The sequence below is a fragment of the Trachemys scripta genome, chromosome 2 (genome assembly GCF_013100865.1).
Source record: "Trachemys scripta elegans isolate TJP31775 chromosome 2, CAS_Tse_1.0, whole genome shotgun sequence".
In the NCBI taxonomy this organism is placed as follows: Eukaryota; Metazoa; Chordata; order Testudines; family Emydidae; genus Trachemys; species Trachemys scripta.
The window spans coordinates 68,083,093-68,108,714 of NC_048299.1; the positions used below are offsets into that span (position 1 = coordinate 68,083,093).

At 42.2% G+C, this 25,622-nt stretch overlaps 1 long non-coding RNA gene across 1 annotated transcript in view; it reads left to right on the forward strand.

Annotated features, from left to right (window-relative positions):
• LOC117871555 overlaps positions 1-22,828 on the forward strand; it is a 64,110-nt gene extending 41,282 nt beyond the window's left edge. Inside the window, exon 4 of the long non-coding RNA XR_004644276.1 lies at positions 21,799-22,828. This is a non-coding gene — a long non-coding RNA (uncharacterized LOC117871555). The remainder of the gene's footprint in view (positions 1-21,798) is intronic.
• The last annotated feature ends 2,794 nt before the right edge of the window (positions 22,829-25,622 follow it).

The window sequence follows — 25,622 nt, forward strand, 5'->3', positions numbered from 1 at the left end:
GCAGCAGCCACTGATTTTTCCATTTAGCCATCATTTTGTCCTATGATAGGGATAATTTCCTGTTGTTATTAGTGATTACAGAGCATCAGTTGTAACTCCACAGTTAAGGTTGAAGCAAATTCTGCATGATTAGCTGGTTTTTAAAGTGCTTGCTCCCCAACTTCTTCTCCAACATTCTTTGAACTCTTGCCTGCAGCATTTCCTCCCAGGATAGAACCAGAGTTCTGGGGGAAAAGCCGCAGCAGCATGCCTGGGAAAATTCAGACAAAGGGGCAGATCTTGCACTAGTGGAAATTGGCATAGTGCTTTTGGTTTAATGGGACTACACCAATATATACCAGCTGAGGATCTCACCTATTTTTTGTACATTTACTGTTTTGTACATTTACCTGTCATTAGTTGCTGTTGGTTTTGGTGGTGGTGGGGAGACGGAGGAGGGTTAGTGGTGGTGGTGGTCCCAGGATATTAGACAGAAAAGGTGGGTGGGGTAATATTTATTGGACTAATAAAAGTTTGTCCAATAAAAGATATTACCCTACCCAGCTTCTTTCATTTTTTTAACGTTTCCAATTGCGTCTATTGGCTCATCATATCTCCAGAATGATTTTGGCTAGAATCTCCTAACTGGTTTTGTTCTCTTGGCCTCACTCAGGAGAAATGTTTTAATATCTTAGGTGGTTAGGGCTAGACTGAGCCTTGGTTTCAGGTGCTAAGTAGCTGTGTGAACCTAGCAGTCTGAAAGGAATTTGACTCAGTTTTAGATTCACTTTGGACTCACTGGACCAGATTCTCCATTTGGGCCAACTTGTACTCACTGAAGCAACAGAGGGGTTAGGGAGGAAGGTGGCTTTAAGCCACCGTTGCTCCTCCTCTATTCTTGGCCCTGCTGAGAACCCCCAGGGTAAGATAAAGCTGCATCCGACTTCTAGCTTACATTTGACAGCAACAATCCCCAACGGGCCATGCTGATAGCCAAGAACAGCTAGAGGCCAGCAGCATTCCAACCACACACCCCTCCCTCTGGTCACACGTTCCTAGTACGTCCCCTATGCCAGGGGCTGCAAGGAAGACTGGCATGAAGCCATAATGGGGCTTTGCTCCATCTGGGGAACCCCCTTATCCCAGGCAGAGGTTTAAGTGACTGCACAAATTGTGTTGCAGTGGAAAATCATGCTTATAATCTATGAATCACTTGACAAACATTAACTAACCTCCACCCAATGATTTATTTATGATTTGCAGGCTCAGGTCAGAGGGCTCAAACGAATGTAGCAGCAGAGGGGAAAGTAATCTGGTACGGTACGGTATGGCATACTGGCAAGAGCTGGTACACCGCCGACCATACTGGCTGGCGATTTAAAGGGCCTGGGGCTCCCGGCAGCAGCCAGAGCCTCAGGCCCTTTAAATTGCTGCTTGAGCCCCACTGCCAGAGCCCCAGGTAGCAGCAGCGGCCAGGGGCTCCGGCGGCAATTTAAAGGGTCTAGGGCTCCGCTGCAGTAATGGCGGCCAGGAGCCTTGGACCCTTTAAATCACCACCGGAGCCCCCGGCCGCCGCTGCTGGAGCCCCGGGGCTCCTGCAGTGGGGCTCTGGCAGTACTTTAAAGGGCCTGGGGCTCCCCATACTGTCCAGAGCCCTGGGCTCTTTAAATCACCGCCCGAGCCCCACTGCTGGAGCCCCGGGGTAGTGGCAGTGGCCGGGAGACCTGGGGCTCGGACGGCGATTTAAAGGGCCCGGGGCTCCCAGCTGCCGCATGATTTAAAGGGCCTGGGGATTTAAAGGCCACACCTCTTCTGATTGAGGCCCCGCCCCCTGCTCAGGACTCCGATGTACCGGTAAGTGCTTTAAGTTACTTTCACCCCTGTGTAGCAGAATCAAATGACTGATGAATTTTAGAAAATCGTTATTAGCCATGTGTGCAATTTAGGACAACACATGTCCAGATGACTTAGCAATAGATGAAATCTTATAACATTTTAAAACCAGTGACTGAATCATCTTACTACTTACAGTTTCTAAAACATGTGCACCCAGAGGTAGGGATAGCCAAGCTACTATTTTGCACTGTATTTTCTTGAACATATAAACTTTAATAATTGTCCCTGATATTCTGATTTTTTTTTTTTTTTTTTACTTACACATGGATTTCCAGCTGTTTCTATGGGGTTCAAAAGGTGTGTAGTATATGCTGCATGCCTTTCTATATAAACTATGGGTTGAAATAGAGAAAAAACCCTCAGATTTTCAATATTGATAATATGGTCAATATTATAATATATGCTTTTTATTATAGTATGTGCTTTATAATATAATATAATATAATATAATATAATATAATATAATATAAAGCACATTTAAAAACAAGATGTAGAGTATGTTCCAAGTGGCATTATGCCACTTACAGTGGAGAACTTTAAAAATAGGTAAATGCCCAAGATATTAATAGTAGAGGGGAATCTGAATTACTTCTAGTCTGTCTGCTCCTGCTGATGCTTCTTATGCTGCAACTTCTGATGCCCAAAAAGATTCTGCTCAATGCATGTTCAGTGCCAATGCAAGCTGCCAAGCAATGGAGCAAGAAGAACATTCTAGATTTCCACATGCCAAAATGCAGATAATTAATTTTAATCTCCCCAGGAAACAGAATGATGGTCAGAAAAAACCAACTTGCTGCCAGTTATTTTTTGGCATTGGAGTCTTGAAGAATTCCCCCCAAAAGACAGAAGATTGGAACAAAACCGTGTCTTCCACCTTGACACTGAAATACAGAATAGGCACAGACAGGAGCTCACACCCTATTAGGGGAAGTGGGCTTTTTCCTTTAAATGGCTAAATAACATAAGCTTGTTGTTGAAAGTAAGTTGGCAAGACAAGGCACGCATGCCTGCTGCCAAAGAAACTCCTGCTTGTGTCTAACACGGCAGAGAACGTGCTGGACAGTTTGAAAATGTGTGAAATGGAACCTCCATAATGTTCGCTGAGGAATCTGGCAATTTGCTGCTTTATAATTATGACACAGTGCTTGGCACAAGCAGTGTGCGCCATCTTTCATGTGAGGATATCAAATGATGTTACAAATGTTGGGTGGGGGGTTAATATTATTGTACAGATGAGAAAACTGAGGAAGAAGAGCAGATTGTGACAGGCTCCAACTTGGGCGAAAGCAGGCAAGGTACCTAACCCTCCTCTTCTGTGGCCTACACACGGGCCTGTTGCTTTTCCCCGCTCTTTGAGCCCTGGCAGTGTATATGGCCCTGAAGGAGGCAGGGAAGAGGCAGGGACATGGCGTTTCACAGGCTTGCAGAGCAGATTCCCCACAATGAGGGAACGGGCACAATAAAACTTGTGAGGGATTGGGCCCCTTAGGAAGGACGTGCACCTTCATACTCACCTCTGCTTCAGTTAGTGATCACATGATCCCTTCACCCTAGATGATTTGCTAATCATCTTCAAATCATCACAGTCAGCTTCAAAGTTAGGAATATAATCTAGGTCTGCAGACCTCCCTGAGCCAAATTCTGCCTAATACTATCGCTCTTCTGTGCCACTCTTGTGGTTCACTGTACAGTGAGGATTCCCCTGGCACTGAGTAATGAACAGCTGGCATAGAGGTAGCATAGGGGACACACTAAGAGTCCATTGAGCCATAGCCAGAGCAGACTGTTCTACAGTGATCCTCATCTGGCAGAGCAGCCCTTTGCGGCTGAGGCAACTCTAAGTTCCAGCAAGAATCACACTGACCGCTGGCTATCCCTGGGGTCAGTTGAGTGCACAGGTGGCTTGGGTGCACTGAATGGAGCTCTGGCACAGCAGGGCACATAGTTCATCTCTTGGTCTAATCACTAGCCCTGGCTGTTTCAGGGCCAGGTACTCAGGATAATGGAGCCGGGTAGAGACTTTAACCCAGTCCCTCAGTTTTTCCCAAACTTCTGCCCAACAGATTGTTCCACACATGATTTGCCCATTTTGGTGATTGGAGCAAATCCCTCACTGGGGGCAGTGGCCCTCATTGGCACAGGACAGGGCAGTGTGTATGTAGTACTGCCAACGCCCAGCATTCAAAAGTCCTGAGTCAGGCCCAAATACATCACAAGAATACTCGAAATCATGAGATTTAAAAAAAAAAAAAAAAAAGTGTTGAGTTCTTTTTATTTGCCTTCTGGTGTTGGATCTTTTAGGGTTCACATTTTCAAGCTTTTCTCCACAACTACGTGGGCAAGAAACTTTTCATTTTAATGGAAGTTGAATTTCACTTAATTATTGGAATTGGGTCTTTAAGGAAAACACTAAGTATCATGAGACTGTCTATAAAATCACAAGAGATGGTAATACTGTACTTTCTGCATTAGCAGGACTTAGTCAGGTCCTGGAAATGCAAAAGTTAAGGTTTTCAAAACAACCTTAAGAAACCCATAGTGCATATATACACGGTATTCCATGTTATTACTTAACTAATGACAGGTTTATCTTAAATTAGTAGTTCTACACCAGGAGTACGCGTACCCCTGAGGTACATAGAAGTCTTCCAAGGGGCACTCAGCTCATCTAGATCAGTGTTTCTCAAGCTGGGGGTGTCACAGGACAGGTTTAGGGGGATCCCAAGTGCAGAGTCGGCATTAGGAGGTGGCAAGCAGGGCAACTGCCCAGGGCCCTTTGCCACAGGGGCCCCCCCACAAAGCTAAGTTACATGCTTCAGCCCCACTGCCTGGGGCTCAGGCTTCAGACAAGGCTCACAAGTGAAAAACAGGCTCAAGTATCTCACTGAACTGTAAGTACAATATTTATATTCCAATCGATTGATTTTATAATTATATGGTAAAAATGAGAACACAAGCAATTTTTCACTAATACTGTGGCTGTGACACTTTTGTATTTTTATGTCTGATTTTGTAAGCAAGTGGTTTTTAAGTGAGGTGAAACTTGGGATACACAAGACAAATCAGACTCCTGAAAGGGATACAGTAGCCTGGAAAGGTTGAGAACCACTGGTTTAAACTATATAGTGGTCCACATTTTTTAAAATGTGGATGCTGATTGCAGGCTTACACGTCCACACACTATTACCACATTTGGGTGCACAAACAATGAGGCCTTGATCCTGATTGGAATGTCTGGTCGCTATTGTAATACAAATAATAATAAATTATGTATTTGCACACACAGATGGTTATATAGACATCCAAAAGCCTAGTTACAGGTGCCAATATACAATTTGTGTCCATAGTTGCAGTAATAGAGCATGAAAATTTAAGCATGAGACTCTACATAGCTCTTGGGCCTCAGTGTATTATCTGTCCAGGTATGCTCAGTGTGGTGGAGTTAACATTGTAGCCAGACCCTTAACTTTGGCATTTCCTGATTTGCTTGAATTTAAGATTGCAAACCACACTGCATTCAAGATGATATATCTAATACAATACTGAATTCTGTAACTGAAATCAGATATTCATTTCATTATAGCATTCTTCTATACATTTTTACACTTTCTAAAAAAAAAAAAAAATTAGCCCTCCCTTGACAGGCAAATCCTCAGGATTTGAGATACTGTGCTTCTGTTTTCAACTCTGCCCTGGTAAAAGTCCTAGGAAATCTGGTCACAACCCTCTTAGTTTTGAACAATTTGATCAGGATTAGCCTAAATCAAACAAACAACCATCTATTAAATGAAAGGACATTATCAGCATTACAGATGCTGACTGTTGAAGGTTAACTTATTGAAAGATTTATATATGCTCAAGAAATTAATTCCAGTTCATTTCCAGTTCTAAATGGTTTCATTGTATTTTTCATTTGGAACTTTGTCACCCTCTGGCGATATAACAATAGAAACAGAGACTTCTGAAAAAGGCAAGTTAAATTGTGTAGAATAACCTGAAGCACAACACTACCAGCAAAGTCTTAGAATGAGTTAGTATTCAAAAATTAATTATTTGGCACAGACAGATATTTTGGGACAAATTTTCAAATTATTTGTGCAAGCAAAGTGGATATTTACATGTGCAAATGCCTACCTAATTTTTATGCATAAGGGAATTGTTGGCAGACATAAAACTTAGGCATTTACATTTGAAAATTTAACATGACCACATCAGGGCAAATCTAAGTTAACAGTCATGAGTCAGATGTCATACTGGATTAATACTCTAAAATCTTGTTGGTCATTACATGGGCCCCAGAGGCTCACAGACACGTTTCCTGAAGCTTCCAGCCTGACCAGCTGTCAAGGTTGTTTCCCCACTCTGAACTTTAGAGTACAGATATGGGGACCTGCATGTAAACTTCTAAGCTTAACTACCAGCTTAGATCTGTTTTTGCTGCCACCACTTCCAAGTGCTAACTCCGTTCCTTGGGTAGCCTTGAGAGACTCCACCAATTCCCTGGTGAACACCGATCCAAAACCCCTTGGATCTTAAAACAAGGAAAAATCAATCGGGTTCTTAAAAAGAAGGCTTTTAATTAAAGAAAGAAAGGTAAAAATCATCTCTGTAAAATCAGGATGGAAAATAACTTTACAGGGTAATCAGATTCAAAGAGCCCAGAGGAACCCCCTCTAGCCTTAAGTTCAAAGCTACAGCAAACAGAGATAAACACTCTAGCAAAAGGAACATTTACAAGTCGAGAAAACAAAGATAAACCTAACACACCTTGCCTGGCTGTTACTTACAAGTTTGAAATATGAGAGACTTCTTCAGAAGATTTGGAGAGCATGGATTGATGTCTGGTTCCTCTTAGTCCCAAGAGCGAACAACCCCCAAAACAAAGAGCACAAACAAAAGCCTCCCCCCCACCAAGATTTGAAAGTATCTTGTCCCGTTATTGGTCCTTTGGGTCAGGTGTCAGCCAGGTTACCTGAGCTTCTTAACCCTTTACAGGTAAAAGGATTTTGGAGTCTCTGGCCAGGAGGGATTTTATAGTATTGTACACGGGAGGGCTGTTACGCTTCCCTTTATAGTTATGACACCAGCGGTATCACAACATGGGTCTGCTGCTGTTGCAGTACTAGTGGCACAGATGTTCTCTAGACGTGCCTATAAAGCCTATCCTTGCTAGGGATGACGTATTCATGGCTCATAAAGTTATTTCTGGAGAGCAAGCTGTGACACTGCACCCCATATTCTTCAGAGTGATATTATTATGATATGATTATAGCATAATTGTGATGCATTTTGTACAAGATAGGTCATGTGAGGTGTCATTGGAAAAGTTATGTTTTGCTGAATATGATTATATTATTTGTATGCATGTATCATTTTTGTATCTAAAGTTAGGAATATTGACTATATATCTGTATTTCAATCATGCTTACTCTGGGTGACACCCACAACTAGCCTTTCTGGTACAACAATGAAGAAGTCAGACAGTGCTGCTGGCCCATCAGCAAAGACAATGGACCCTAGAAGAACTTAACCTTCCTGTGAATGTTTTGGCCAGTCCGTAAGCAATGGCTGCTATAACCCTGCAAGGGCATGTGACCAGACTGCATGACTCTGGACTCCATCTTGAGATGTCAGTGTTTTTCCACAAATTGAGGTTTGGGACAAAGGGTTCTTGCCATATGCTAAAGCTATATAAGGCAGGGAGTGACATCATCGGTTGTTCTTCACTCCCCACACAAGAAGACTCCTGGAAACAGGCTAAAGGGATTTCTAGCCTGTGTATGAAAGACCTGAGGATTCCAAGCTGTAAAGCAAGTGCAGCTTGTCCCTTAAGAATCTACAAGCCTGCTTGTACCATCTCTCAGGGTGTGAATTTGCTAGTATCTTAGGCTTAGTTTGTGTTTTTGTTTATTTTGTTTATTTGCTAGGTAAACTGCTTTGATCTGTCTGCTATCGCTTATAATCCACTTAAAATCTATCATTTGTACTTACTAAACTTGTTTTTGCTTTATCTAAACCAGTGAGTTGGAGTGAAGTGCATGGGAAATCATAGCTCAAGGGCAAAGGCTGTTGCATATTCCTCTCCACGTTGAGGGGGAGGTGAACTGGATAATAAATTCATACTGGTTGGGGTTTAGTCCAGGGCAGGACGGTACCGCTCAGTGGTCCTAGGCTAGGAAGCTGGCAGTTATTTTGGCTGTAGCCTCTCTATTGTTGGTTCACACGCAGTGTCTGCTCAGAAAGCCTGCATGTAACTGCAGCTGGGTGTGTCCCTACCTGTGTGGATGCTGGTGAAAGTGTAAGACCGGGAGTGTGTCTGCAGCTTGTCACAGCAGCACAGTGTGAGAGGGAGCCCAGGCTGGTGGGTCAGAGGCGTCAGTAGTACCCCAGTTTCAGGTGGCACCCTGGGGGGGGGGACCTGTCACACAAGCATTTTTGCCTTTGCAATGCAGTGAAGACACGTACGTAAAGACACTTGTTGACAATGACTAATAAAAGCCCTCATGGTGTCCCAAGATTAGAGTTGGACCCTGGCCAATAGTTAGCGAGCACTAGGTTTCCAAATCAAGATCACGTTGTTTGAATCCGATTTAGGTGAAAAGGAAAAGAATTCTGTGTCTTACCTCTTCCCTCCAGTCTGTCCAAAATAACATTGCTCAAATAATCTACCTGGTTCACCCCTCAGATCACAACTCCCCTTCTCTGAATCCATTCATTGGCTTCCTGTCTTTGGCTGCATAAAAATCTCCTGAACTCTTGCCCTCCAACACTGCACTCTTTTGCCAACATCTATATCCCTGTTCTGATTTTCACCAACTCTTCCTCTCCCTGCCCATGCTCTTCCCAGTCTTGTTCCTTATTGTTCCCACACTCTCTTTTCCCTATTCTCCCCTTCTTTCATGCTGCTCCAACATTTGGAACAGCCTCCTGACTTCCTGCTCACCAAGTTCCCTCTCTCCCCTCCTTGAAACAATTGCTTCTTATAAAGGTATGCTTCCCAAAGCAGTCTCCTGAATTGAATGTATAAGCAAAGCTAATGATCAAAAGAGTGAGCTAATTAATTCTTCTTATCATTTCATAGAGTTTAAGGTCACAAGGGACAATTAAATCATCTAATCTGATCTCCTGAACATCACAGGCCACTAAACTCCATCCAGTTTCCCATGCATTGAGTCCAACAACCTGGATTAGGTTAAAGTATTATAGCAGAGACTAACCTGTTGTGCACCCCGGGCAGAGAACAGGAGGGACTGGGGTGCACCATTGCCTGAGGCCAGTGCAATGGCAGAGAATTTATTTGGTGAGATATACCTAGCAAGTGACTTTGCCTCATGCTGTTGAGGAAGGCAAAACAAACCCTAATGTCCCTTCCAATTTGACCTGGGGAAAGGTGGGGGGCAGGGGGGAATTGTCATTTTTGCAGTTTGGAAGTATTGCCATTTTTAAGGTATGACCCTGACATATGAGTGAGACACACCAGTCAAGTATCTGCAGAAATAAATTTTCTGTCTCACCTCAGGGCACTGCCCCAGTGTTCCTTCTCCAGCCGTGGCCATCTCTGATACTTCAAAGGAATGAGGGGGGAAAACAGAATATGTTGGGGGTGGGAGGAGAGAATATCCTTTCTGATCCCAGCCGGAGACTGGCTGAAGCCTTGAAACATGAGATTTAGGACATAAGACTGGAAGGGACACCTGAGTGACCAAGCCCAGCCCCCTGCCAGCAACCGGTTACAAAATCCCACTTAAATTTATCAGCTCCATCTTAAAATTAATTCCATTATTTGCCCCCACTTCTCCTATTTGGGAGGCTGTTCCAGAAAATCATTCCTCTGATTATTAGAAACCTTCTAATTTCCAGCCTACATTTATTCCTGGCCAGTTTGGTTTTGTGCCCACATGGTCCTTTAACTTAAATAGCTCTTCACCTCCTTGGTGTTTACTCCCTCCCCCAATATTTAAAGAGAGCAATCATATCCCCTCCTTAGCCTTCGTTTTGCTTGGCTAAACAATCCAAGCTCCTTTAGTTTGCTCTTGTAAATCTCCATTCCTCCGATTATCCTAATAACCGTTTTCTGCATATGTCCCAGTTTGAATTCATCTTTCTTGAACATGAGTGAACAGAATTGCATATGGCAGTGGTTCTCAACCAGGGATCAGTGATCCCTCGGGGGGCTGCAAGCAGGTTTCAGGGGTCTGCCAAGGAGGGCCGGCGTTAGACTCACTGGGGACCAGGGCAGAAAGCTGAAGCTGGAGCTGTGCCGCAGTGGGGTTGAAGCCTGAACAACTTAGCTTTGCGGGGCCCCCTGTGGTGTGCGGCCACAGCAATTGCCCTGCTTGCTACCAGCTCTGGGTTTTATATGCAGAAAAACAGTTGCTGTGGCACAGATGGGCTGTGGAGTTTTTATAGCATGTTGGGGGCGGGGGAGATTCAAAAATAAAAAGTTTGAGAACCCCTGGATACAGTATTCCATATGAGGTCTTACCACTGCCTTGTACAATGACAGTAATACTTCCCTGTCTCTACTGGAAATCCCTCACCTGATATATTCCAAGATGGCATTTGTCTTTTCCACAATCACATCACATTTTCAATCTGATCAAGGATTTTTCTCTTCCTGTCTTGAACTGCCATGCAGATTTGCTGTTGAACATTGCCACATTTCACTTCAGAAGTGATTGCCGTTCAGTACTATAGTACTTTGTGATCCTTCCAAAGAAACACAATATGGATTTGGGTTATTCAAAATAATCACAATGGGAAATTTAAGGTCATGTTGTTTAAAAGAATTTTCCCCATAACATTAGACTTTAATATTGTGCTTGTGTGATCTAGCATAGTATTGGTTTACTTGGTCAGGGTATTTTAAAATATACTTTATTTTATGTTAAAATATGAAAATGATTATGTGTAAGTACATTTTCAAAACCTGTATTTTATTTGATATTGGATTTTCAGGAAAGCAATGGTATGAACCACACAAGTAGCATTTCATTAATCCACATCTGGTATGCAGGCAGTTCTGACCATATCCCTAATGCTAAACGTTTTTCTCTGATTCTTGGCAAAGTTTTAAATGATCAACAGAAACTGTGTCTGCAAAGTGAATGTATTAGTATATAAAGAAACAGTGACAAAAGACTGAGCTAAATAGACAAAACAGACTTTGTGCTTTGGGGCTCAATACTTCCTGGAGCTGAGCACCTCCTAGGAGGTACTGAACTCCCTCTACTCCCATTGATTCATTGGGATTTGAGAGTGTTGAGCACCATACAGCAGGCATTCAGTACCATGCAGGATCAGGCCCATGGAGTAGGATGTTATAGGTTTTTTAAAAAAACAAAAACAAAGGCAAGGCAATTGTTGCACCTCCTTAGAACAGACCTCTAAGAGAACCTTGATCAATGAAAGGAAAGAGACTAGCAAAAATGGAAAGCAGATGATAACCCAAATTCACCATTGGCGCGTGAGTTCTTCATTTTCTGGGTGCCTAAACTTGATACCTTGGGGTCTGATTTGAAGAAGTGCTGTCACAGCTGCAACAGAAGTCAATGGGAGTTCTGTTTGACTATGCAAAGTGCTGGATAACACTAAGTACTCTGAAATCAGGTCTTAGGTGTTTCAAATTGGGCACCCAAAATAGGACACCTAACAACCCTCCTCTGCCTCAGTACCCCATGTGTAAAATAAGGATATCAACCCCTCAACTCATGGGGGTATTGGGAAAATAAATCCAATGTTTGTCAGTCACTCAGATTCTCTACTGATGAACGCCATAGAAAGCCCCTAAGGAAATTAATAATTTTGTCATCAGAGCAGAGTTTGAGTAGTGTGCAATAAATAAGACCTTGGACGATGCACTGAACAATGAACACAACAAAATATTGAGTAGCTGCTCACTAACTGAGCACCATCCTTTCTGTGTATTGAAAGAGGCAGAAGTCCTGGGGGGGGGGGGAGTCTGTGATCATGTAATTAAAGACTGTATTATTATGCATATGCACAAAGGGGTCAAATTAAGGTTGTATAGGCAACCTTAATCTGTCATTTAACTTCTGAGTGCTTTCTTGTGTGTGTGTGTGTGTGTGTGTGTGTGTGTGTGAGAGAGAGAGAGAGAGAGAGAGAATAAAATGAGTTATGCAGTTTTATTTGTAGCCCACTTCTGGATCTTAAACTCTGCCCTGAGCAATACAAAGCAAATGTCACACGGTTTATACAGAGAGCCTCTAGCATCCCAGCTGTCTTCTATTTTCTGAAATCACTCTCTGTAGAATACCAAGGTCCCAATCCCAATTGGAAGAAGCGGTGACATTCTCATTGACTTCAATGGGAGAAAGATCAGGCTCCAATCCAGCAAGAAAAAAATATTTTTATTTCTCCCCTGTTCCAGATTAAAACAGTAACACTTATTTCCATTCAGATCAACTCTCTGAAAAAACAGAAAAAGCCTTCATAGAATGGGATTCACAAAAAATGACTCCTTCACCTGGTGGTTGTTGTTGTTGAGCCCAGAAACTTTTACTCAGCTACAACCTCGGTTTTCAAGGCAGCAGTGTTTGTTATCTAAATATATAGCCATACTGTGTTAGCTGAGGCAGTTGTACAGGACCAGGCCACAAACTGAGTGCCTGAACAGATGAGGTTCTAAGTGGCAATCAGAAGGCATTTACCATGCAGGACTTGACCCTAAGTGCGTGGCTCATACAACACTTTAATACAGGACTTCCTGGTTCCACAACTTATGTAATTATTAAACACAAATGACATCACCCTGGCTCCTCTCCTGTACTATAGTGATGCATGGTTCATTTGGAGACCACAAGCCAAATACACTTCTGACCTACAGAAGCACAACTCCCAAATTCAGTGGGGTTTCCACCTGCTTTACATCACAGTTGAATTTGGTCCCCAGTCTCCAAGTACCATAATACTGCAGAACAGAGTCTGCTTTTTCACTGTGCTAGTAGTTTCCCCAGTAGGTGCCGTATTACTCTCTCTAGCACATTTAAAAATCCTACCAACATGACCTGAATCTTTTTATAGGTAGCAGATATTGTTTGGAAAAATAAAACAAATTCATTTACAGTGGTTTAATTAAAAGTAATGGTTATGTCGAGACAACACAGAGGAGAAAATCTCAGTTGGTCTTTTGGAATATTGCAAGCTTGCTGCTTCAGTGAGCTTACTGCAGCACACCCAGTTACATAATGTAACACAAAGTATTGACACACTAATGTAACCAGGCACAGTTCCAAAAATGTGTGGTTTACTGAACATCATGGCTTAAAGAATGGAGACTTAGTGAGCCCATTGCAAATGAACTTCAACTTTACAAAGGGGAAAAAGTCTTTTCATTGTTCTTCCTTCAGACATGCAGCTTGACCCTTGTAAAGCAGATATCATTAATGTTAACTCTGCATAGAAACAAGTTATTTTCCATTCCTCTTTCATCTCTCTAGAGAAATAACTAAATAACTTGATAATCCATGTCTGTTTGTCATGTCACCATTTCTTATTTCTTTCATTCCCTCACCTCCCTTTTGTCTATTTATTTGTGAGGCTTCCCCTTTTGCTGCTTTTACCCCCATTTTTATTCTTCTTTTTAACATCTCACTTTTTCATTTGATCTTCTTCACTCCACGTTTGCATAATACACAGGATCTTGGTGTGATTCATGGAAGATAGGTCCATCAATGGCTATTAGCCAGAATGGGCAGAAATGATGTCCCTAGCCTCTGTTTGCCAGAAGCTGAGATTGGATGACAGGGCATGGATCACTTGATGATAACCTGTCTGTTCATTCCCTTTGGCCATTGGTCACTGTCAGAGGACAGGATACTGGGCTTCATGGACCTTTGGTCTGACCCAGTATAGCCGTTCTTGTGTTCTTATGATTATGTGGCATGCAAATGACCCCATGATTCTAAAACTGCCACACAGGTCCCCGGCTGGGTCACACGGATGGCCATCCAGAAAGCTTGGGGCTTTGTGAAGAGAGGATCAGGAAGCCGGTAAAGAGACCAAAGATGATGCAGGAAAGAATGGGTGGCATTTGGAGATGCACATGTCTTGCAGTCCTCCAGGAGCAGAAACTGTGCTGCAGCATGGCAAACAAGCTCTGCCAAAGCAGAGTCAGGACAGATTGGATGGCTGTGATGGCAGAGCAGGATGGTCCTTCTCCTATGCACCATCTGAGCTTAACTTAGACAAATTAAGTTATTAAATTCACACCGGAACAGGAGCTTAAGTGTTCCACAGAGCAGATACCCCCTCCAAAAATCTCCATCCTACTCAGCTTTCACTTGAACAGCTACCCAGATGCAACCTCCTATCAGGCCTCCCCTATTTTAAGAGATGATTTAAAGGGCAGCCAGAGGAAACCATTTACAAAATCCGGGAATTATGCTACATATTCTTGAATGTCATGCAGGGCCGGCTCTACCATTTTTGCACAACCAAGCAAAAAACAAAACAAAAAAGCCACTCAGACTGCCGCCCGAACTGCTGAAGCAGAAAAATAAAAATTAAAAAAGCCGCCCAGACTGTGCCACCCCAAGAATGGACGGAATGCCGCCCCTTAGCATGTGCCGCCCCAGGCACATGCTTCCTCCACTGGTGCCTGGAGCTGGCCCTGATGCCATGTGCCGGCATTTTAGTATTTAAATTCAGACAATCATAGGGTGTTACAGGAGTGCTCCATCACTTGAATGGCACCCAGGGAATGCCCACTTTCTGCTGGATGCTGCTGCACAGTCCCTGGGAAACAAGGATGGTTTAGACAGAGCCAATTGGTGGCAGGGAAGCTGGAAAAGGAGCTTGGACCCAGACTATGTTGTAAATTAAGCAACCTTGCAGTTTGGTGTTCATTTAAAGTACTCATCGTATGTAGCCTTCTATCTGCCTGGGTCCCACCAGAAAATACAAATTCAATTAAAGCTCAAACAAAGGGAAAATGCCAAACAGCGAGAACATGGGGGAAAGATTCCCAGTTAGATGACATAGGCTATGTCTTCACTGCAGAGTTAATTCAAATTATCTACATTTGAGTTAACTGCTCTTGAGTTAGCCTCGCTTGAATGAGAGCAGCCGCACTTGAGCTGCACAGTGTGATTTCGCTGCAGTGATTGCATTCACCGCACACTGACTGCATTACCACAACTCATCAGCTGTGAAATCAAGCTGTAGTCCCTACCCCTGATGAAGCAGCCAATCCAAGTTAAAAGCACCATCAAGTTAAGGAATTGTGTGAGAGAATGGGACTCAAGTTAGGACCAGCACTTTGATTTATAAAGTGAGTTAACTTTCCTATGAAGATGAACCCATAGTGATAAAAATGCCTGCAATGTATCTGCAGCAGGACTTCCATGGGCAGTAGCCTCCATGGAACTGAACCAATGCAAAAAAACATTTTCCCCAGTACAGATGCACCTTGAGGCTGAGGCTACATTTATGAATTGCACTATTGTAACTAGCACTGGTGAGAGTGAACTACTGTAAGTTACAATGGTGTAGCGAGCCCATACTAAGCTCCCGTGTAAGGTGCACCCAGTGTTCCATGTCCACACACAACTGCTGGCTTGTGGGTGGCACAGCTCCTAGGAGCAGTGGCCAGTCTATGGTATATAGTGTGCATTCACATTCTGTTCATATTTAGGCAAAGGGTAGCTTAGCTGCACATCTTATACTAGTGTCCTTTCCTCTAGGTTCTCTTTTGCAGATCTCAGGAGAGTGGGAGTTGCAGCTGGGGCAGCAGACAGGGTGTCATGGCAACCCTTAATAAAGAAAGTACATTCTTGTGTCACAAGTACACAGTTTAGATTGCTTGCTCATGGGGTAGGAAGAGTGTCTTCCTATGTATCTGAAAAATGTCTTGTACAATGGGGCTCCAACTGTGATTCAGGAGTACAGCAGTACAAAACTATATGAGGAGGGGGACACATGCTTGTGTCTGTGGGTATGCAACCACATGTGCTACCCTTGGAGTTTATTATTTGTTTTCCACAGGGACCAGAAGTTTCTAAATAAAGTTTGCATTTTTCAGTCTATTTTAGAGTCCTCCTGTGCTGCTCTGGGCAAGCTGCACTGACAGAAGGACCAGGTAGAGCTAAGAGCAGCTGGTACAGCCTCAGCTGTTCTCAGCTTGGTCTGACCAGCATTGGGAAGCTGGATAGAGCCATGAGTAACCAAGTCCCCTTCTGCTGTTCTCAGGCCTGCCTTAATCAGGGCCTGGAGCAGAGCTGGGAGCAACCAAAGTACTGTCTTTCAGGCCAGTATGTACCCAGTAGGTGTGCGATTTGACAGACAGCAGGACCAGATTGCACAGGGAGGTCCAAATGCACAGTTGCAATTGCCAGCAGCACCTGCTGCCTATACCAGCACTGTGAAGGTGCAGGGCAACAGTGATGGATGCCAGTTTCTTATCTTTGTTCAGAGCTAGTGCAATCTCCAAGGAAACCTCCAAGTTTGTTTGTGATTATGAGGGGTATTACAGAGATGCTAGGGGATTGCAATACTAACATTCCATAGTGTGCAGTGTCACTGATTTATAGGGAGGGAAAGCACGTAAAGTAAAATCATTGCTGAAATTCTATCCATACAATCCCACATTTTGTCTGGGTTTAGGCTTCTGAATATGCAGGAGGAGACAAACTCAGATTTCAAGGACTTATTTTCCCCTCTAAAATAACTTCTTCAAAACGAGCAAAATAAATACTACTAAGGACAAAAACTCCTTTAACAAGGGATAATCGTGTTTAACGTACGGCGGTTGCATGTTCTGCCCCCAATAGAGTATTAGAAGTAAAATATTAAGCCGATACTTCAGTAGCCAAAAGTGACCAAATAATAAATAAAAACAAGTATGCTTGCCACATGTGTTCATGGCCCTTCAAAAGTCTTTTCTTTCTTTCTCCTGCACTGCCATCTGGTGGTGTTTTGTCAAAAAATGACAAACACAGTCTATAAAATCAGTTTAAATAGCTTTCTAGGGACACAATGTTCAGAGTTTCAATTCTGTTACTCATAGGCTTGTCTTTGCTTAGTTTTCAAAGTGTTTTGGCTGCTGTGGCATAGACATAATGTGATTCTGTTTGATCGCTCATATGTTTTATTTCTGCTATCCATAAAGGCTCTGAAGTCTGATTCATTGGTGGTTAGTTATTACATGCAGGTAATTGTTAAAGTTAAATCCATTTATATTAGAACCGTTTAGATTAGAACCTCCGAGAGTACAACTGCCACCCCCGGAATGCCGCCCCTGCAATTGTGCTGCCCCAAGCACGTGCTTGGTTTGATGGTGCCTAGAGCCAGCCCTGGATATATGAAATGTTTGTTTTTTCCTAGTAGTCACTCAGGACTATACTTCTCCTATCTTAAAAAAAATGCAGTTTTTTGTCTATCAATTCACCCAGTAAAGTCCTGGCTGAAATCAATGGGAAAAAAAGAACACTGACTTTAATGAGGCCACCCATGAAGTTTCCTTTTCATCCTGCTAATGGAAAAGAAGGAAGGGTTTGTCCCTCATGCTGTTGAATGGGCAGGGAAATATAGCCCACAAACAACTGTGGATGTCTTGTGTGCTGCATGGCTCTCATCACACTTGCCATGTTGCCACTGGCTGATTCTCAATAGCCAGCAACAACCATTAAATGGATTTTAAGCAGCTTTAGGGGACCTGCAAAAGAAAGAAAAAGGTTTGTGCCCTATGTTATCCTTCATGAAATATTAAAAAGGCCTAAGAATGCAAGGGGAGGTGGTTCCTACTTAGTAGTACTTTAGAAAGTCAGGTCTTGCCTATCCTGCAAGATTCTGTGGATGACTGGAGAACTAGAAGAATGACATCTGGGAAGAGCAACCTGATTAAGAAGGTACATGGATTTTTAAATTGGGCTGTTTACAGCTTATTGGGTTTTGTCTTAGTTTTTGTAGACACATCGCTAAATCCCAAACCTGAGAAAAGCTCTCTTTATTAAAGATTCAACACCACAGGCTCATCCATTAAGAGCAGATCTGAGTTCTCTAAGAAGTCCTCCAACAAAAACAAAATGAAAGAAGACTTGACATCCCTGCTAGTTAGTGTAAATATCCAGATGGATCTAGACTTATCTGCACAAAAACTCATATTGAAATAACTACATTGCTTATTATTCACACCTTTTCTTATTTCAGTTCAAGTCTGTGTGCTCCTATGAAGAATGAACTATTCTGATTTATCTTTGAAGGGTCCCTGCAACAGGACTGGCCACCGCCTGAGCCACAGGTCACTACAGTCCCCTGATACCAATTTCTCCCCTCTTCTGGGCCCCTTAATAATCTCACAGTTCACAGGTAGTTAAAGCATTCCTCTCTAGTGGTCCCATTTATTGAGTTCTTACATACTGGCCCTCTAAGCCCCAGTTCAGTCACTCTCTCCCTTCAAGTAGGGAGTCCCTTCTTCACAGAGCTATGTCCCAACTCAAAGTCTCTCAGGCTTTACCTGGGTAGAGCTCAGTCCTCTTCAGCCCCCTCATTTCCAGGCTCTCAAGCCCTTCTCCCAATCAGGGTCTCTAGTATAAGCTGGGCTCAGTACTTCCAGGCTTTACCTGGCTGAAGCTCAGTTCTGGCATCCAGACTTAAACCCTTCTCTTGGGCAGGGTCTCTAGCAGGAGCCTCCTCTGTTCACTGCAGCTCTTCTCTAGCACCACTCCCTTGTTCGTCTCTGCAGGAGCCTTTCACATCTCTACAACCTACCTACCTACCTCCCTCCTTCCTTCCTTTGCCCATCCCCTCATTGCAGCCACCTGCTGCTCTTTATAGGGCAATCACCTAATCTCTCTCAGATTTGGCTCATTCTGAAATCAAGGTTGTCTAGCTCTGGCCCTCCAGCCCTTAAAGGGCAAGCCACCCTCTTACAGTCCCCTTTGGTCCCAAGTACATTTCCAATAGGAAAATTATAGGTTCGACGCAGGAGTATGCTGCACAGCACAACCATAACCTAGCAGAACCCCCTTCTGTTTCAGATCACCAAATCTCACAGAGCTTGTACCCCACCAAGCTCCTATTATTATGACTTCCTTCCACTTGCATTGCACTCGCTCCATTGTATCTTATATTATGATCGGCGGTTCTGCTCCTATTACTTGTATTCATAATGCTTTTTGAATTCCTAGTCATCCTGTATATTTCCTTTGCATAGTTTGGTTAGCTGTAGTTTATATGGCTATAAGATAGACAGTTTTCATACCTCACTAGTCAAGCATAAAAGATTACAGTAAATCCTGTTATTTTCACAAGTCTGGTAACAAGTGCATGATGGCATCATCAGTGGTGGAAATAACACATTTATTTCTGCATTCCTGATTTCATCATTTACGTTTATTTCTTCAGGGGAGGAAGGGTGTGGGATGTCACAAACTATCACACTGTGGAGAGTCGTTCTTCTACTTGGAATTCCTAAATGGAGAGACAGTACTGTGTAAATTCAGAAGATTATAGTTAAACCTCTCTAGTATATATTTACCACTCCCTATTTAATATTTATCTGACTCTAACATAATATTGTCCCGAGGTTCTCTGAGACCACAGGAGATAATTAGTTTTTTGACTGAACGTTAGAAACTGAACATTCTGAATGTTAGTTTCTTCATATGTGATCTCTTTAAGATATTACATCATTCAAGGGTTGAGCCCAATTCTCATATCTATATAAAGACCACTTTACATTGCTCTGGCAGTGTAAAAGGGTCTTCAAGTGAGACTAGTATAATTTTCTCCCATATTAAGGCCCCTTTACACTGCCAGAACAGTGTAAAATAGCCTTAATGCAAATGAGAGTCAGGCCCTTTATTTTAGAGGGAAGGGGAAGGAAGGGGGAGATGCAAACTTCAAGCAATGTCAGTTCTTCTTTTTCATTTTTCTTCTACATTCATCATATAACCTCTCTGACCAAACACTGATACATTCATATATTTTGGCACACGAGTGACAGTGGGTCTATTCTTTATCAAATGTTTGTCTAAAAGGGCTCCATTCGGCTTTAGAAACAGGTTTTGGTTTCTTAGGCCAGCTTTTTCCCCACTGATTATAATTTCTTTGCGTTATTATTTTTGATATACTGGACTTTTTTTAAAGCTGGGTTGCTCATTTGTCAGATGCAGAACTCCCTCTATTTTGAAATGTTCCAGTGTCATCACATACATGAGTGCTGGGTATTTTATTCCCTAGCCTCTCTGGAAAACAATAAATGATGCCATTTTGAATAATGTCAATGTAACATAGTGTATCTGAGTTTGGATTCATGGTGTACAACAAGCAGAATGCAAATTATTACCTAACAATTTAATTTTCCCCCAGGAAATAATGCTTTCCGGGTCAGCAGCTGTCATCCAGGAAAGCGTTGTCTCTTCTGGAAGTAAATTTGGGTGCACACGCTTACAGCATTTATGTTCCTCCATTAGCAAAGCTCCAGCAGTCTGTTCCATGCTTTGACAGCTCATGCAGTTCTGGGGCTCTCTGAATATTTAAAGGACACAATTACAAAAAGCAGCCCTTGCTCCCATGCAACCGTGCAGACAGTGCATGCAGCATATTTGTGGAGGCCTTGGAGACAAAAGAGATTTTGGTACAGTGGTGACTCATGTTAATTGCACAGCTATCACAAGATAATGTGATAGTATTAACATAAATGACTATATATTACCATTATTCTTAGCACTCAGTATTAAGTGCTGGCATTTATGATGGTGTTCACTCCTTCTAGTTCATAAAACAAAATCTGAAAATATCCTGGTTGAGATTATTTTCTAAGGATTTTGAACAAGCTTCAGAACCGTGTGGGCAATGTAATACCATTAGCTGCCTCTACCCACAAGTAGCAAGTGAGTAACCTGATCTGCTAATTACCCTCAAAGATGAGGACTGGCAGTTTCTGTACTCAGAAAGTGAAGAAATGTCATTTTAAGAGGTATCAGTGTAGTTACCCTCAACAACAGCTAGGCAGTCAGAGTACAACTAATTTACAATATTTGGCCAAACTGCACTGTGCAGACATGCTGACTGTGGTAGCCCACATTAGGTTCCTAAATTCTAACAGCTTTCTTTAAAGGACATGGGAGAAGGTAGGACTAGTGGAGATTCTCTTTGCAATTTTACCTGCTATATGTGCATACTGGGTGTGAAGGTAGCTGGATAGAATGGGACTCACTGGGTGCTGAGGAAGGTGTGCTGGCTGAGGGACGCTGGAGGTCTGTTAGGTGCTTCCTTCTCCTCCCGCTCCCCCAATCCCTCCTCCGCCCTACAATCAGCTCTGGAGAAAGCTACTCCATGGCATTTTGAAGTGCTGCTTCTGATGGAGCTGAGCACTGTCTGAGGAGGGAGCTGCCGCAGAGTTGGGTAGGGCAAGGGTGAGCAGAGCAATAGAGTGACCATAGGGAGGGAGCAAAGATGCTTCTTCCCTCCCACTGGATCTTAGCACCCATTGTATATTGAAGTGTGTAGAGCCCAGCAGGTGTGCCCTCATGACTCACCTGTGGGTCACTCCCTGCTAATTGAGAGACATTAGTACAGACCATTGATGGCTAGCACCAGTGGCTTCAGTCCCTAAAACTGTCACTGGTCTCTCAGATTAGCAGTGGTCAAAGAAAACTCAGGAAAACAAATTCTAAGACAAACAAGTAGACAAGGGGCAGGAGTACAGCAAACAATATGATAATTGGCCACATCTTGTTGATACACGCTTTTGGATAAAAGCATTTTTAAACTATCCCTAATTGCCCCTCAGCCATGTTAAATCTCACATTGAAGATTTACCTTCCCAAAATACCACATCATTGGAAATTGTACTGTTTTGAAGGGTCGGTCAAATGTAAATCAAAGAGTTATTAGAACTTCCTGTTTAATAATTGTACATATTTAATATGCAGCTTCGGGTGTCTTCTTTCTCCCCAGGGCTGCAGACTTGGATTGAAATATAATTTTAAAAGGGATGTCTCTCTCCAGAGACAAAGAGGAAGAGTTTTATGCAGAATGGCTTCCCTCCTGCCCAGATACCATGCAAGAAGATTCAGAGAAGATTTCATTATATCTCACCATGGACTAACTTACAGAACTCTTAACTCCCCTGTATATAATTTTGGAGAATCCACAGGACCCATATGGACTGAAACACTGGACCCCTTTGGTTTAGTTTTGTTTAAAACCCAGAGAGGTAAAAATGTAACATCCTTTGTGTTAATGTATCACATTGCTGCTGACTGAATATGCATGGAGTAACCAATAAATTACCTATTTTAAAAAATAATCAATATCATCTTTAGAAAAATTGGCTGATAGGGGTACAAAACCAGCTGTACTGAATAGTGCAGTTCAGTATCAAGTTCTCAGACAGCATTTTTTTTATTTTTGGGGGAGGTATAAGAATGTTAAATATGGCTATTCCTCTGATAGCCCATCATTAGTTCACCAGACACAAGTTTAGATTCCATTTCAGAGCAGTTGATGCATTCACAGGCACAGAAGTCATCACAACACAGTATCTGAGAGCAGAATGAACCGAACAGACTTTGGCTAGTGGTCAGAACTTGTATCTTGGAATGCACTGTATAAGTCAAAATGTTCCAATGACACTTCATTAGGAACACTGCCTAGAAGGATTTTTTTTTAATCGCTTGTGGTAGGGCCAGGCATGGTCCAAGCAGCTGGAGTCCCCAACTGAGCAGAGAAACCTTCTCTGAACTTTCAGGTTTCTTTTATAGCTTTTTTTTCTAGTGTAACTGAAGTAAACCCCAGGATACCCATGCCACTGTCTGAAATGAAAAATGAAAACTCTGAAGAAAGAACTTGAATAATACTAGCTGAAGTTTTTACCTAGGGTTTGTAGCATATTGGATTAAATGATTTCATTGCATATTCCATAGTACAGAAATTAGATAAGAGAAACAGTAATAATAAAAGTATAACAGGGGATAAGTTGTGCATGTGTTTGGATATTTTTGTCTCTTTACTGACTATTTTAGGTTAGATTTCCTTTGATTTTTTATGTCTATTTTTGTACTCATTTTACTAAATTTTTCAAAGGCCTTCAAGACGTAGGGAACTCTAGAAATAAACATTTTTTGTTATTACAGAAATTCAAGGGCCACATGCTCTTCTCCTGTGGTTTCACCTCGGAAATGGAAAATCTGCTCAAAAACCTTTAGTAACTTACTGAATTTCTACCACAAGTCCCTTGCATGTTACCTAGAAATAGCTTGTACTAAGCTGATGCCTATTGCAGATCATGAGATCCGTTTCCACCTATAAATAGGGAAGTCGGCACATCAGAGGCAACTTGACAGACTGGCACAACTCTAATTCTCCTCCCATCCCTAAAGCAGCCAGTGAAAGCCTTGCTGTGCTGAACATTTCTTGGTAAAGAAAGCAAACAGGTGAAAGGCTCGGCTCCATTTGAAAGACGTTAAATGTAAGATCATCCTCATGTTAATATTGCTAATGCCTGCAGTTTCCCAATCAGACCCCTCCCTCTGTTTGATGAAGGGATCGGGTGAATGACTAAATGGATACCCTCTGAACTCCTGTATCAACTTGGGCTGTTGGAGAATGCAGTGAGAAGAAATAGTTATGCCCCCTTGCAATGCTGAGACTTGTTTATGGTATATGTATATTGTTTTTTTCTCCAATACTGATTATAGCAATTGCAATGTTTTATTATTTTATTTCCTTCCCAGTGCAGGAAGCAGGGCAAGAATTATTTTCATGAGGAAAAGGAAATTTCAGTGAAGATTTACAGTCAAGCAGGTGAAAGCTGGAAAGCAAAATATTCCTCGTTCCTGCTAGTAATGACTCAAGAACCAAAATCAGAGGTGAATAAAGGCTTGTGTGCGATGAGCTTGTTTTGCATGTCCATCTCTGTGGCAATCCACAAAGGCTATTCATTCTTGTAGAGCTCACACTTTTAGCTCTGGAGGTCCTGGGTTCAATCCATGGTGTGTCAAACCACCACATTTGCAAACAAAATAATTAAGATTATGCAGAACAAAACTGTTCCTGATTTTTCAAAAAAGGAGGGGATGTGAAAGACATTAGCATCCAGTCTCCCAAATATTGAATTGAGAATGAAAATGGTGACAAGTTGTTGCAAATAGTAAAGCTAGTATGCGCACCATTACACTGAAGAGGAAAAAGAAGGAAGACTGCCGCGATTAGACGTCTGTATAACCAGACGAACGGCCTGAATTGTAGCAGGCACTGTTTACAAAAATGAAACAAACACAGACCAGTTTGATTCACATGCCTCAATAAGCGCAAAAACAGTTGTAACAAGGAGCCTTACAAACTGAGCAATTAGTGCTATGGAAACATCCTGTGCCTTATGAGCTCAATAGGATGGCAAACTCAGTGAAATGCAATGAGCATTCAGTCTCGCCTGGACACCAAAGCAGGCCATGCTTTCAATTCCCTAACAAGCAACAATGGAAAAATCAACAGCCAACCATGTCTGACATTCCCACTACAGCTGGCATCTGCAAAACAGGCCAATAAATGCTTGAGCAAAACTATATAAAAGCCAAAGAGAGAGGCCCAGCAAGACCATTCTAAAAACCTTGAGAGTTTCACATCAGACCAATGCAAAAGGTTTACAGAAAAATTGTGTTACATTTTAGTAAGAAAAAGTATAAAAATAACATCAGTAATGGATATCCAGTTACTGGACTATATTGCTAGTAAGTATATCTATCTATCTATCTATCTATTTATAAGCACATCTTACAATATTATAGCATTATGTAAACCTGGGAGCCTCTTTCATATTGTTCTACTCAGAGGTGTGTTTAATTTCATGCAAAGGTCTAGTGCAGTGCTTCTCAAACTCTTTCATACTATTAATAATTTCTTAAGATAAAGATCATGTTGAGGATCACCTACCCACTTACATCAGATCCCCATACCTCCCAGCAGCACCTATAGTGCTGGATTACATGAAAATGTGATAAAGGCAATATTAAGGAGCCAGAGGAAAATAAACTCACTTTCATGCAATAAGTGCAGCTGCTAGGTAATATCTCTGCATTTTGTATTTGTGCTGTTTAATTCCTGTCCATGGGTATAGAGCTTTCCATTTATTACTACTGTTCTCTCCTCGTTGCTTGCAATTCCAACTGCTTTTGGTTCTAGCCTCCCAGTTTGATGTCCTCTGCAGATTTGATCACAATTGAATGAACAGCAGTCACCCGCTATAGAAAGACATGGAGCAGCTGTATAAAAGAAACTTGCTTTTTGCTGTTCTTTATTATAGATTCAGTTAGTCAAATAAAAGCTCAGACTTCTAGAACAGACTACAATTAGCAGCAACTATCACTGGTTGAAGAGCGATGTTTGCTTCACCTTAGTGACAGAAGTAATGCTGCAGATCACATGGGAGTGCTCTGTGGATCACCACTGGAGAGCCCAACTACTGGTCTAATAGAGCAGACTGCTGTATGTCAGAACTTGTGGGTCCAACTCTCAACTCTCCCTCACCGTGTGGCCTACACATGTTTACCTACCACTCAGGGGTGTTATGAGAATTAATTAATTGGTTGAGAAGAGTTTTAAGATCACATGGTGAAAGGTTTTCATATGTGCTAAGTATTATAAATCTATCTCAGTTAAATGCAATCAGTTTACTATATATCTGCCTTTATTTCCAAACTAGCTTATAGATCCCATGGTAATCATTACATTTTCTGGTTCCAGATTCTTTTGTTTGTAATTATGCAATATTTGTAAATAAA